The 12,298-nt window shown below is 34.8% G+C and overlaps 1 protein-coding gene across 3 annotated transcripts in view; it reads left to right on the top strand.

The window, feature by feature from the left end:
• The first annotated feature begins 1,096 nt into the window (after positions 1-1,096).
• Positions 1,097-12,298, top strand: part of LOC101901176 (protein turtle) — a 379,534-nt gene continuing 368,332 nt past the window's right edge. For 2 of the 3 annotated variants that reach the window (XM_059124789.1, XM_059124788.1), the window contains exon 1: positions 9,711-9,960. The gene's annotated coding sequence lies outside the window, so the exon portion shown is untranslated. Of the gene's footprint in view, positions 1,414-9,147; positions 9,961-12,298 lie in introns of those variants that run through there. The other variant, XM_059124790.1, reaches the window with a different exon arrangement.

The following is a 12,298-nucleotide window of genomic DNA, read 5'->3' as shown; positions in this document are numbered from 1 at the left end:
TTATAATTTCTTAACATTCGCATAGGTCAAGCGTGTGCTAAAAACACCCATTTAAAATTTTGACCTTATCCCATACCTCAGCACACCTTAACCGTAACAAGATAAAAGCTGCAATTTTCTATAATTATTTTAGAATTAAGGCGAAATTATTCACAATTATCCTATGAAGGTTAAGACAGTTTTAAGGATCCCTACCCTTAAATATATACACATAACAACAGCAATAACATAAGGGCAAACATTAAAGAAGAAGAGCAAACGCAAAAACAACAACTACAGCACAGATCAGGTAACCAAAAACAAAACCTCAAGAACCACAAGGCGTACAGGAAAAAGATATAAAACCAAACAACAACAACAAACAATGACAACGAAATAATAAATGAATGTGTTATGGAAAAAGGGTTCTTTAAAGGCTTCTTCTTCACGTCCAGAGAATAACAACAAAAATGGGATAGAGGAACACTTAAACCATACAACAAGAAACGCAATAACAACAACAGCTACAAAAGCAACAACACCAATAATGCCCAGCATCTTTAACAGGTTTCTATGGTTATAGTTTAACAGTTATGTTAAATCAAAACAAACAAGCAGATAAATAGACAATTACAAAAATATGGGAAAAGAGAGTGAGAGAGGTATTTTATGCAGGGAAAACAAACTTTGGAAGGGAGAGAGAGAGTCTAATGTTGTGACAAATCTCTGGCCCATTTGGAGTGGATTTGAGTTCGTTCAGTTTGTAGAGTTTTGTCAATGCTTGCCAGAGAGAGAGAGGGACCAACAATTGAGAGCTGCAAACTGGTGTAATTTTATGAGAATCTGTTGTAAGTCTCACACACTCTACCACCACTAAGTGTACGCTGTGTGTGGTGAAAAACTCTGTTAACCGGTTTTGAAAAAGGTTTCGCATAACTTCGTGCCAGCTCAAGCCACCCATGTGAGCGAACATCATTATTATCATCACGATGGTGGCTTTCTCGCCGCTCATTTGGTTGCTGCTGCTGCTTTTGTGGCTGCCACAAATTTGTTTGGCCCATAGCACAGGTTCCTGCCTGGAAACTCAACACTCTGCAATTTAGTTCTTAGTTGTTGTGCTCGCCAAGCGAACGTGTGCGTTTTTCGTTTTCCGACGTCGACGGTCGATTTCAAAATAAAACACTCAAACCCAAACAAAAATATTTATAAAACAAATTTGTAAATGCCTATGTTTTTCTTTTGAATAGCTCCCAACTAAAGTGAAGAAGGGGGAAGAAATAGGAAAAGAAAATTAATGAAAATAGTAAAGAAACGGTTGTAAAACTATTGGCATTTGTTGTGTTTTCTCGGTTTCCTTAATGCTCCCCTTACCAAGTGAAATTGTGGAAGTGAAATAAAATAACCACCCCAGAATCAAATTGGAATAATTGAAAGGTTAATTACATATTCAGGCTCACATTCAGTACACCAGGTCAACAAAAAAAGGAAAATGGAAAGAAAAGCAAAAAAAGAGAATGCAAATGATAAAAATACAAAAATAGGGTGGCCAAAAGTACAAAATCGGAAACAAAATTTTGTGAAAAAAAGAAATGAGTTTTAAAAAAATAATTCTAAAATATTCCATCACTGGATGTGTTGGAGATTTTTTCATTTGTTCTGTGATTTTGTTCTCCTTTCTAATAACATGGACCACACCCGCCGCGCGCCTGTGTAATTTTTTGTATGTTTTGCAATAGCTCCCATAACCAAACATTTATTCATCCAACCATCCATACATCCATCCATCCATCCATCTACACTCTTATAAGAAGCATAAACTCAGCGGGTTTGCTGGGAGGAAATTGTGAGAGAGAGGAAGAGGTGGGTGGGGTGGCAGGCAGGCGTTTAGCAAAAAGCCAAAGAAAATGACAGCCACAGCAGCATAAACAGCCATCATCAGAAGGCAAGACAGGATATAAGCAGCATAAACAGCATCGAACAGAATAAGAGCAGCCAGCCAGGCAGCCAGCAAGCCAAACAACCAGCATAACAGAACCAAACAACTGACTGACGACTACAACACAACATGCATGCACACAGCCTGACATACATACACACATACCTACCAGTGTCTACTATATATTCTTTACGTATATACAAACATTGAAATTCCAGAATTGGCATTTCATATGGTTTGAAATCAAGTTTGGAGGTTCTTTCTCCCGGTTCCAGTGGCCAGGAGTATGTGAAGGAAGAGGAAAACTTGAAAAATCCACAACACCAACACACACACGAACATTGTACACATGATAACAAAAAGGAATTGCCAAAGCATTTTCAGCATACACAGGCTAACATTAAGGAAAATCTACCCCAGCCCACCCCACCTCACCTTACCTTTCCCTGGCCAACCCCCACCATTGCTGCACACGAAACAGCCATATCATACTGCTCAAAGAACGTGTACTTGCAGCTAGCATTATTCTGCTGGTTCCGGCTCTGATGCTGTACTCAATGGACGTATTTAGAACCAGAGTTTACAGCTTGGCCATAACTGCTGGGAGCAGCAGTAAGAAGGCACCAAAGGAGCAGCAGCAGCAGTCGAACCATACAACAAATACAAATTTTTGGCCATTGAGAAAATTACGCACACACATACATACATACGAAGGCAAAACAACCGAAAAAAAAAACAACCTGACATTTTGCCATACAGACAGGCGCCTTATGTGTCAAACATGGGTATTAACTCTATTAAAGTAAGGAGGAACGAGAACAAGCAGCCCACAATAACAGGCAGAAGATGACAAAGGGGTTGAGAGATAGCGAGAGGCCATACCTTTAACAACACAAAGAGTACCCTCATTGACAGAAAATACAAAAAGAGAGAGCAAACGAGCGAGCAGAGCAAGCAAGGCCAACACACATTTGTTGTGATTTTTCCTTGCTTCAATTATCTCCCGCCAGGAATCACCACCACTTTACAGTTTTCCTTGATAATGATTTACCCTCATGGTACTTGAACAAAATTGTTCAAAAATCCAAAAGAGAGCTAGCTGTCAATTGCACAAAGAGCAAAATTATTTGGAAAATGTAACCAGTTTTCCTACTCTCTATTTCGTTAATAAATTCCACACACACACACACTGAGAGTCTGCAAAGGAAGAAGAAGCCACTATTGTATTGGCCCAAAAAACTAAATTAAATGACAGCCAGAAAATATATGTTTTTGTGTGTAGGTATGTGGGGGTAGTGTAGTCGTGTGTGTGTTTCGGTTTTAGTGGCGGCTCTTTGACTTTTGCAGAGATTTTTCCCTGGATTTTCCCTGTGTGTTGTTGTGCATTACATGTTCTAAAAGGCAAACAAACAGCTGATATCAATGACGTTTCGACACAAGGTTGCATGAAAGGGATCGAAAAGGCAAGCAAATGTAAACATGTGGGGAAGTCAAATTCCGAATTTGTATCTAGAGCTGGATATTTCGATCACAAAGTAGCACAACTTCTTTATAGGGATCAATTTCGTTTATGTAGTATTTTATTGTAATCTTCATCTAGGCGGTCATATTACCGAATTTTATAGCATATAACATTAATTATTTAGGATTGGTAAAGAAATTTTCGAACAATAAGACCAAAATTAAAAATATAAAAAACCAAATGTCCTATATACTTTCTACATTATTGATTTGGAAAAACTTTCCGACCCTTAACAATATTTACAAAATAATAAAGGTAGACTAGGTCGACCTCTAACCTCTCTTAGCGCAATAAGAGACCACAGAGTAAGTTAGGGGTGTGGAGTATAAGACACTCTTCTGTAATGGTCCGATCTCTACCATATTTATAAAAGATCTTGTGATATTGACATGTGCCAAGTTTGAATGGAATCGGATGTTAATTTCGCGTTTTATGAGCTTCATGGATTTTCAAAATGTTGACGCTTTGTGGGGAAGGTATCAGAAGGTGTGTACCGATACATTCCATCTTCACAACAGACCTTGGGCTAGTAAAAACATTTTGATGTGTGTTATGTGACAATCGGGCTCTTACAACACATTTTATAAGGGTTATAATTATTTAAAATGTTGACACTTTGATGGAGTGGACCGATATTGTCCATTTTCGCACCTGACCTAGCACTATTGCTAGTATTAGGATTTGCAAAGTTGGAGCAAAATCGGATTATCCTTTCTCTTTCTATGCAGCAAAATATTTGTTTTTAAATTTCGACCTTTTGCGGCGAGGTACCAGAAGGAGTAGACCGATATTGCCCATCTCGGATGAGATCCGAAATCGGATACTCCCTTCGAGAGTTATCGTGCTCATCAGCCAGACAGACTTACGGACATCGCTAAATCGACCCAAATGTCCTGAAACGGATTTGGTCCAAAGAGATCAAGCGTCTAAGACCATTATTTAGATGAAGTACGTTTTGGCCGGGTATAACAAGTAAGCAAGGGATAGCCGCGCATGACCGTCCAAATATACCATACCATAAAAAACTATAATGTGCGCTATAGTTTATCTAGATCTTCAATACTTTGGGCTGGATGAACGAATCACTCAAGAAATTGGGTTACATCGTGGTACTATTAAAAAGTTAATTCTGAGGGATCACAAAAAAATTCAGTAGATTCCTGTTCTAAAGCCTTTGTTGTAGCTATTACAAAACTATGTTCGAATATTGCCGGAGTAAGAAGACAATGCGAAATTTCGTGGCGATTGCCCTCTGTCGGGTTTATAAGAATTCGAAAAAAAAAACATCTAAACATTCAGATGCATGTTCATGCTTTGCTATACCTTATATTTCAGACTATATAAATCTAAGAAATCAGTATCAGTGTAATAGTCAGATGTACCACTTTTCTGTACTTGTGATTCAATTGGGAATGACTTTCATTATTAAAAAAAGATTCGTTGTTAGATGTAAATTTTGGAATTTTCCATAAAAATTATGGTCCATTTCACTTTCGTAATATTATTCGATGACTATACAAAATTGTAGGCTTCTGATTTATACTAACCCCAGTCTAACCCCAGGCTAAAATACACTACAATCGATCTATAAATATAACCCATAGTGCGAGAGCATAATATTTTGTGATTATCTCCTCCAACAATTTCAGAAAGTATGCCTTTTCCAATAGGAGTCGTTTTGGTCGAATAGTATTTTGGAATCGAGTTCAGTTATTTGTCCCAACGATGAACCCTTTTAAAACTGATCGGTTAAGACTTGAATATAGCTGCCAGATATATATTTTTGACCTATCAGCCCAAATACAACAGATTCCGCCACATATGATTGTACTCAGGTGAGAAATAAGCCTATAGACATTTGGGACGAAATCGATTAAGATATAGCTGTAGCTATCATACATAAAATTTTTTAGTATTAAAACCTTCTTAACGTCAGAATATGCTGTTACTTTCATTGATATTTTTTACTAGCGATTTGTCTACAATGATGATATATATTTTATATGATTTACTACAAACAAATTCTCAATACATACCCATTTTTGTTATGTCAAATATACACAGTGGTGTTTTTTAACATACAGTCGATTCCACCCGATGTTCGTCCTACGCTTGCATATATTACTTCTGTAATACGTATCAACAAAGAAATGTAGGTTCAAAAATATTCTGAAATCAAACATTACCCTAAGTCAAACATACAAGTAAAGTTTCTCGGACTTTACACCGAAGTTAGGGACGACTCGCCATCCAAATGCAGATATGGTATTTAATAATTCAATTTCTGCCTTAATCTAGGCATGTTCCGTTCAAAATGATTATAGAGGCTGTGCCTTTGAATCTGCATTGCGGTCAAGCATGATTTTAGATGAACTAACTCTGACAAGACATCCAAGATCTAATGGTATCTCATTGATATATGAGAAAATTGGATATTTATTGCAAAGTTATTGGCACTCGAAATATTCACTTCTTGGGGGTGAGGTGCGGTTTTGGTACGAGAAACAGTGATTCAATATTTTCCTATGAACATTACTACGGACAAAGTTTTTTTTCGGTTATAAATTCGAGATAAATTCTATATTTTTATGAAAAAATTATGTTTTATGGAAAACGTACATCAAAATCGGGAAATCATTTCCCATGGCTGGCTGATATATAGCTGGAATATTTGATATGATATGTTTTCAGAAAACCAAGAAATGAGTGTGATTCTCATTGACTTGAGATACTCAGCGAGCTTGCCTTTCACCTAAGTGATCATATCAGGCAGCTAAAAAAAAAAACAAAGTAATTATTCCGTTAGCCCGGATGAATTCGTGATATTGGTAACGATCGGCAAATATTACAAAGCTGTCTGTTTCGTTTTGAAAAACATCGCACTCTGTATTAGAGAGAAGTTAAGCTAATGGGGGAATACTCCAGACTTAAGCAATCAGTGCTAATATTATTAAGAATTTAGAGAATTTGTGGGCGAGCTATATGAATGAGTGGACTAATATTTCATTGTGCCATTTGATCGACCAAGTTTTTTTTTTTTTCAAAATTGTGACCTTTATTAGGTGGCCGCGGTTCCTATAATATCCATGCATCTTAGAAGATGAAATATTATCATGTATTATTACCTATATTACCATGTTATATTACCTAAATCTTATAGTCGCTTCAAGTGTTATTGTGCGTACAAGCTAGCCAGACCTACGGCAATAAGGATGGGCATGGCTAAATTGACTCTAAATATCCTGAAACGATTTTTGTTCAAAGAGACCTGAGCCACATTTTGGCCATATCAAATAATAAATACCCTTTTCATATAGGGAAACCATAGAGAGTCTTCTATCTGCTGGTGATCGATGGAAAGGCTGTCTTATTTATGATAGAATATCTCTTCTATTGAGGAATTTTTTTTTTTGGGTGCTTTTTTTTTTTTTTTTTAGAAACCCCATGGTTTTTTAACCATATTCATAAGAATGTCCCAAGATATAGAATGTAATGATTATATTTTATTGTGAAGGTATACTACCTTAAAGGGCCTATGGAGACGAAGACTCATTTAATATGGGTCATCTTCTGTATATTGGATACCTTTACAAGATTGTTTTGTCTTCTTCCTTTTACCTACCCAGATATTTTAACAGGAATACAGAGCACAAATTATGTATATTGTTTAAAACTGTAAAATTTGATGGGTTTTAATCATATTCAAAATAAGTCCCTAACATATAGAAAATGAAGATTTGTTGTCTATATATGATCTAGTGAAGGTATTCAACCTTAAAGAGTCAAAGGCGAAGAAACACATTAAATATGGATCATCTTCTGTCTATTGGATACCTTTACAATATTTATTTTCCCACAAGAAGACAGACAGTTTTGGATCCCTACAGTGTCTTCAAACTTCTTCTATCTACCCGGCGATTTCCACAGGAATACAGAGCACAAGTGATGTATATTGACTAAATATTTGGAAATAGAGGAGTATTGGCATGTTTGTCCGTAGTAGTTTGTTGTTGCAAAATATTCAGGATTAATCCCATTATTGTTGTTTTTATAAAAACGTTTATTTATTAGTGAACTTTTTTATCTCTTAGTTTACGACGAAAATATCTGAAAATATCTTGAAAAGATTTTTAGCCTGGCGGAATACATCTGTACTATTCTGAAAAAAAAGTCATTGAATTTTCTTGTCTGAATCAAAATAGAGCTTTCCATGAAACAAGTGATTTTTAAAGGACCATCCTTTAATGTCACATTATAATTTTAATCCTGTCTTGATACTCGAATATATTTACTTGCCTATTCTAGGTGTAACCCTATGCAAAACAGTTGCCTCTGTTTATTTTCCTTCTCAATCTAACCTCACTTAGCGATGACATTTGACAGCAGAACAAGGCAGGCAACCCGCTTTGAAATTGTCAGCATGTCAGCTGCTGCAAAATGTCAAAAGCAAAACATATGATTGTACAATTTGCAGGGCCATGAAACAGAACATAACACAGAAAATAATGATAAAGAGAATTCAGGATATGGGCCTTAGAAGAAGAAAAGACCAAAAAGTAGAGAAAAATTTGCCAAAGAGAACAATAAAGCAAAGCTAAGAGAACTGAGTAAATTGACAGGATATTTGTTACACAGACACAGAGGCACATTCAATGATGGCAATGAGGCAAGTGAATATTGAGGCTCTAGAGACATAAAATTCGCTGCAATTCTTGTTTTCCTCTACGGCGAATTGTGTTGGTTTGCTCGCCTGAAATTGGAGACATTGGAGCACAGAGCAGCAACGATGACTGGCGGTGCCCCCGAAAAGGATATGTTGTGGCAAAAGCATTTAGGCAGAGTGTAGATGACGGTGATGTAAAAACAAATAACATCGAAACGGAATGCAAACGACGACGGATGATAGCGTAAAAGAACTCAGTGTGTGAAATATATTTTCTGGTGTTTCTCAATTTTTTTGGTGGCTGGCAAAATATTTTCATTTTGTGGCAAGAAAAATAAAACAAGTGAATGGAAATTGTTTTTCGCGAATGTGAAGGAAATTTATTGATTTTGTTCAGCAGAATTTTCCCTTTTTGTTTTTTTATTTTATCTTTTTAGTTTGGCATTCTTTGCTTCTTTCAATTTTTCATACACCAAAACATGACCTCCACAGAGAAATTGAGTCACGTGCAAAAAAAAAAAAAATAATAAAAAAACAGCAGCAGCACCGAACAATGCTTAAAAGAATTCTTTGCTCCTCGGAGTATATGTTGGACCGTGAGTGAATGAGTGTGTGCGTGTGTGTATGTCTGTGCAGCAATGTCCTTTTTCTAGTGAATGTGTGTGAGTGTCTGTGTGCCCGTTTTTTGTGCAAAGAGTGTGTTTATGAAATATAACAAAAAAAAGAAGGAAAACGTCCCGAAAAAAGTGAGAATAAATTCAGTGCAAATACAAAGAGTCAAAGGGCGTGGACCATGACATCGAAATGTTCACAAAACACAACCAAATAATAATTTTCGTTTGCAAAAATTAAAATAATTAACAAAAAGCAAGTGTTTTTCTTTTAAAAAAATGTGCGGCTCAATGAAATAACTTTGAGGCCACCCTGTTGTTTATTTTTCGAATTTGCCATCATTTTCCATTGACGTGGGTACCGATAGCTGGTGTTTTATTGCTTTTGGTTTTCCTAATCCTTATCGTCCTCTTATTTTTCTTGTTTCAATTGCAGTGATACAATATCTACGTTCAAATCGAATTCATCAACTCAACCCAAAACAAACGTGAAATAAAAACCTAGAAAACATAGCCATCCCAAGTCGTCATCTTTAATGGCTAAAACAACTAATCCGAAACAGGTCGTAAAAAGTAATTGAAACATTTTAAGAAAACAACGTGGTAAAAACAAATAACAAAATAACAACCCAAAGAAAGCAAATGGAAAGAAGCTAAAGAAAAAAACCTATAAAATTTACAACAACCTCCCACGCAATAGGAAAGCAAAAAAAGAAAAGAAAAAGTAATCTTCCCTTTCCCCCCAGTCAGTGCAACTAAAACAGCAAGGAAGAAGTATGAAAACAACAGCAACAAAGTAATTCATATCCTGTAACGTTGAAAATACAAAGAAGGCGCAACAAATTTTGCTTTAATTACCCAGCCAATAAAACAAGTTGTGATGATGACCTCCTAAGTTCATGAAATTCCAATTCGATGTAAAACAACAAATTTGAAAAAAAAAATAATAATAACAGTGCTATTTGCTTTTTAAATCAAAACAAAAGAAAATTTAAATTTATTTTGAAATTGTATCATCATTAATATTTGAAATCCCAAAAATAAGTGAAAAATTAAAATCAGTGTCTGTGTGTCTGTGACAAGAGGTGTTGAAAGTGCGGAAGTTTTGATAATTGGTTCCTGATTGCTCCCCGACAAATTTTGTTGTGGGGACTTTTAGCAAAAGTTATTGATTTTCGGTCTTCGCCAGCAACACCAAAACATCATTAGTGCATGGTTTCATACATTGGATTATGATTGTTAAAAAAAGGTAAGTCCAAATATGTTCATAAAAATTGGTAGGATTTCAAATATCATCTCGATTTTATGAAATATGAAGCTAATAAATTTAATGCAGAAAAGTCAAGGAATTCAGCAGTTATGTGAAATGAGATTAATGTGGCAATTTCTGTTAAAAATAAATAGGCAAAAATTCAATGAAATGTAGGTCCAAATCATCAGCATAAGGTCTTTATTTTTGTTGTTGCAAAATGGTCAGGCTTTATCCCTTTATTGTTGTTGTTGCAAAATGGTCAGGCTTTATCCCTTTATTGTTGTTTTTATAAAAACAACGTTTGTTTATTAGTGGAGAACGATTGTAATGTTTACCAGGTTTTATTTTTATCAAATTTTTTCAAATCTACCCAAAATTTTTTTCGGGAGAAAAATAAATAATTATTTTCAATTTCAGTTTCTATGGGAATAATATCGGAATATTAAAATTTTGGACTATTAAATTAAATTTCCTAGATTTTATTTAACAAATTTTATTTGGAGTCTATGAGCCTAAAAGTTGCTGAAATTGAGAATATTGCCCCAGTTTTTATGAAAGTTGAAGGTATTTAGATTGATATTTTTGATTCGGAAACCTTAAGGAGTTTACTTGCTATATGAATATATCCTTTTAGGAAATATTCAAATTTTTCGTTAAAATTGTCGTCAGAAAAATAAGTACAATTTTCAATTAATTGAAAAAGCTGTTTCCGATTCAATATTGATAGACAGAGAGAGGTGTATTTTTCCCGTCTCAAATAAAATCATATACTTTACTTCTGGGGATATTATTTGAGGAATCTTACCTTAATTTTTATAGGAACATTTATTTATTTTTTTAAAGCATAACAAGTGGAGAAATATGTAAATGTTTATAAGTGCGGTTGTAAGATTTAGAAGATTTTCCAAAAGAATTTTAGTTTTATTTAATTCTTTGGTTCCTCTTCTATTGAGCTTACGATCTCGTCACTTGGGTAAAAACTGTTTTTTGTCATAAAAGTTATTTTTAAAATAACTTCTGGGGAGAATATCCTAGACAAAAAACAAAGGGAACTGATGGGGATTGGTGGCCCTTTCCGAAACCTAGGTATTCCCTGCCTTACCCCCTGGTAAACATTACCACCGTTCTCCACTAATAAACAAACGTTGTTTTTATAAAAACAACAATAAAGGGTTAAAGCCTGACCATTTTGCAACAACAAAATGCAAATAATATCAAAATTATAATTTTTTTTTTCGTATTGGGTTTACGTAGAAGATCTAGAAAATGTTTTAAGGATTTCAGAATTTTATGACCTTAAAATTAATTGGGTGTTTGTTTTTCCTAATTTTTTCCTTTCAAAAAGCGTTGTTTTTAAAATAAAAAATAATCATAATAATATTAAAACAAGCACAAACCGTAATTTCGGCCGGGCCGAACTTTGAATACTCTCCACTATTTGGAATGAATTTTGCAATTCTCAAAAACAATAAAATCCGTTAAGAAGTTCTGTTAAAATCTTAAAAATACCGAATGTAGCTGTTATATTAAGGTCTATACGACGACGTAGACCTGCATAGGCAACTTTTGCCATAAACCATTACAATATTCACATGCGAAACTTAAAAAAGGTGAATAATGTAGCTAAAATCATCAAAATACCGAATATCTGGAGGTACCGTTATATGGGGGCTATACGAAGACGTGCATCTGCACGGACAACTTTCTCTCTTAGGCTGTAGTATCCATTTCGACTTCAAATAGTATCCATTACGAACTTCAAATAATAAATTTCAAACAATTCCAGTGAATAATGTCGCTAAAATCATCAAAATAGAAAAGGGAGGTAACTATATATGGGGGCTATACCAAAACGTGGACCTACATGGTCCATTTTCAATACCAAAATTCCTGCAGGCATAATTAAATTTGAGTAAAATGTTATCAATCTACTTCATTTCGTTTGGAAGCTAAAGTGATTTCCACAGACGGACGGACATCGCTAAATCGACATAGAATTTAATGCTGATCAAGAATATATATAATTTGTGGGGTCTAAAATGTGTATGTCCAGGTGTTACAAACGGAATGCCAAGCTTAATATGCCATCCATGCTAAAAAAACTTTAAAATATGTCTTAAATATTTCCAAGGCCTTTCTTCCAAGTTGTTGCATTAAATTTACATGAAATGTCCTTGTAGATCGACAATCTTAAAAGAAGAAGTATTTCAAGAAAAATTTCACTATAAATCTCAGAATAAATATATCTTGATATGACAGATTTCAAGAAAGTCAGATTGTGTAAAGTGAAAATTATGTATTTTCGTTTTTACTGTTAATTTAAAACGTTTCCATT

Source organism: Musca domestica, unplaced genomic scaffold (genome assembly GCF_030504385.1).
Source record: "Musca domestica strain aabys unplaced genomic scaffold, Musca_domestica.polishedcontigs.V.1.1 3, whole genome shotgun sequence".
NCBI lineage: Eukaryota > Metazoa > Arthropoda > Insecta > Diptera > Muscidae > Musca > Musca domestica.
The sequence above is the reverse complement of the archived record's forward strand: the minus strand, read 5'-3'. Positions and strand labels throughout refer to the sequence as shown.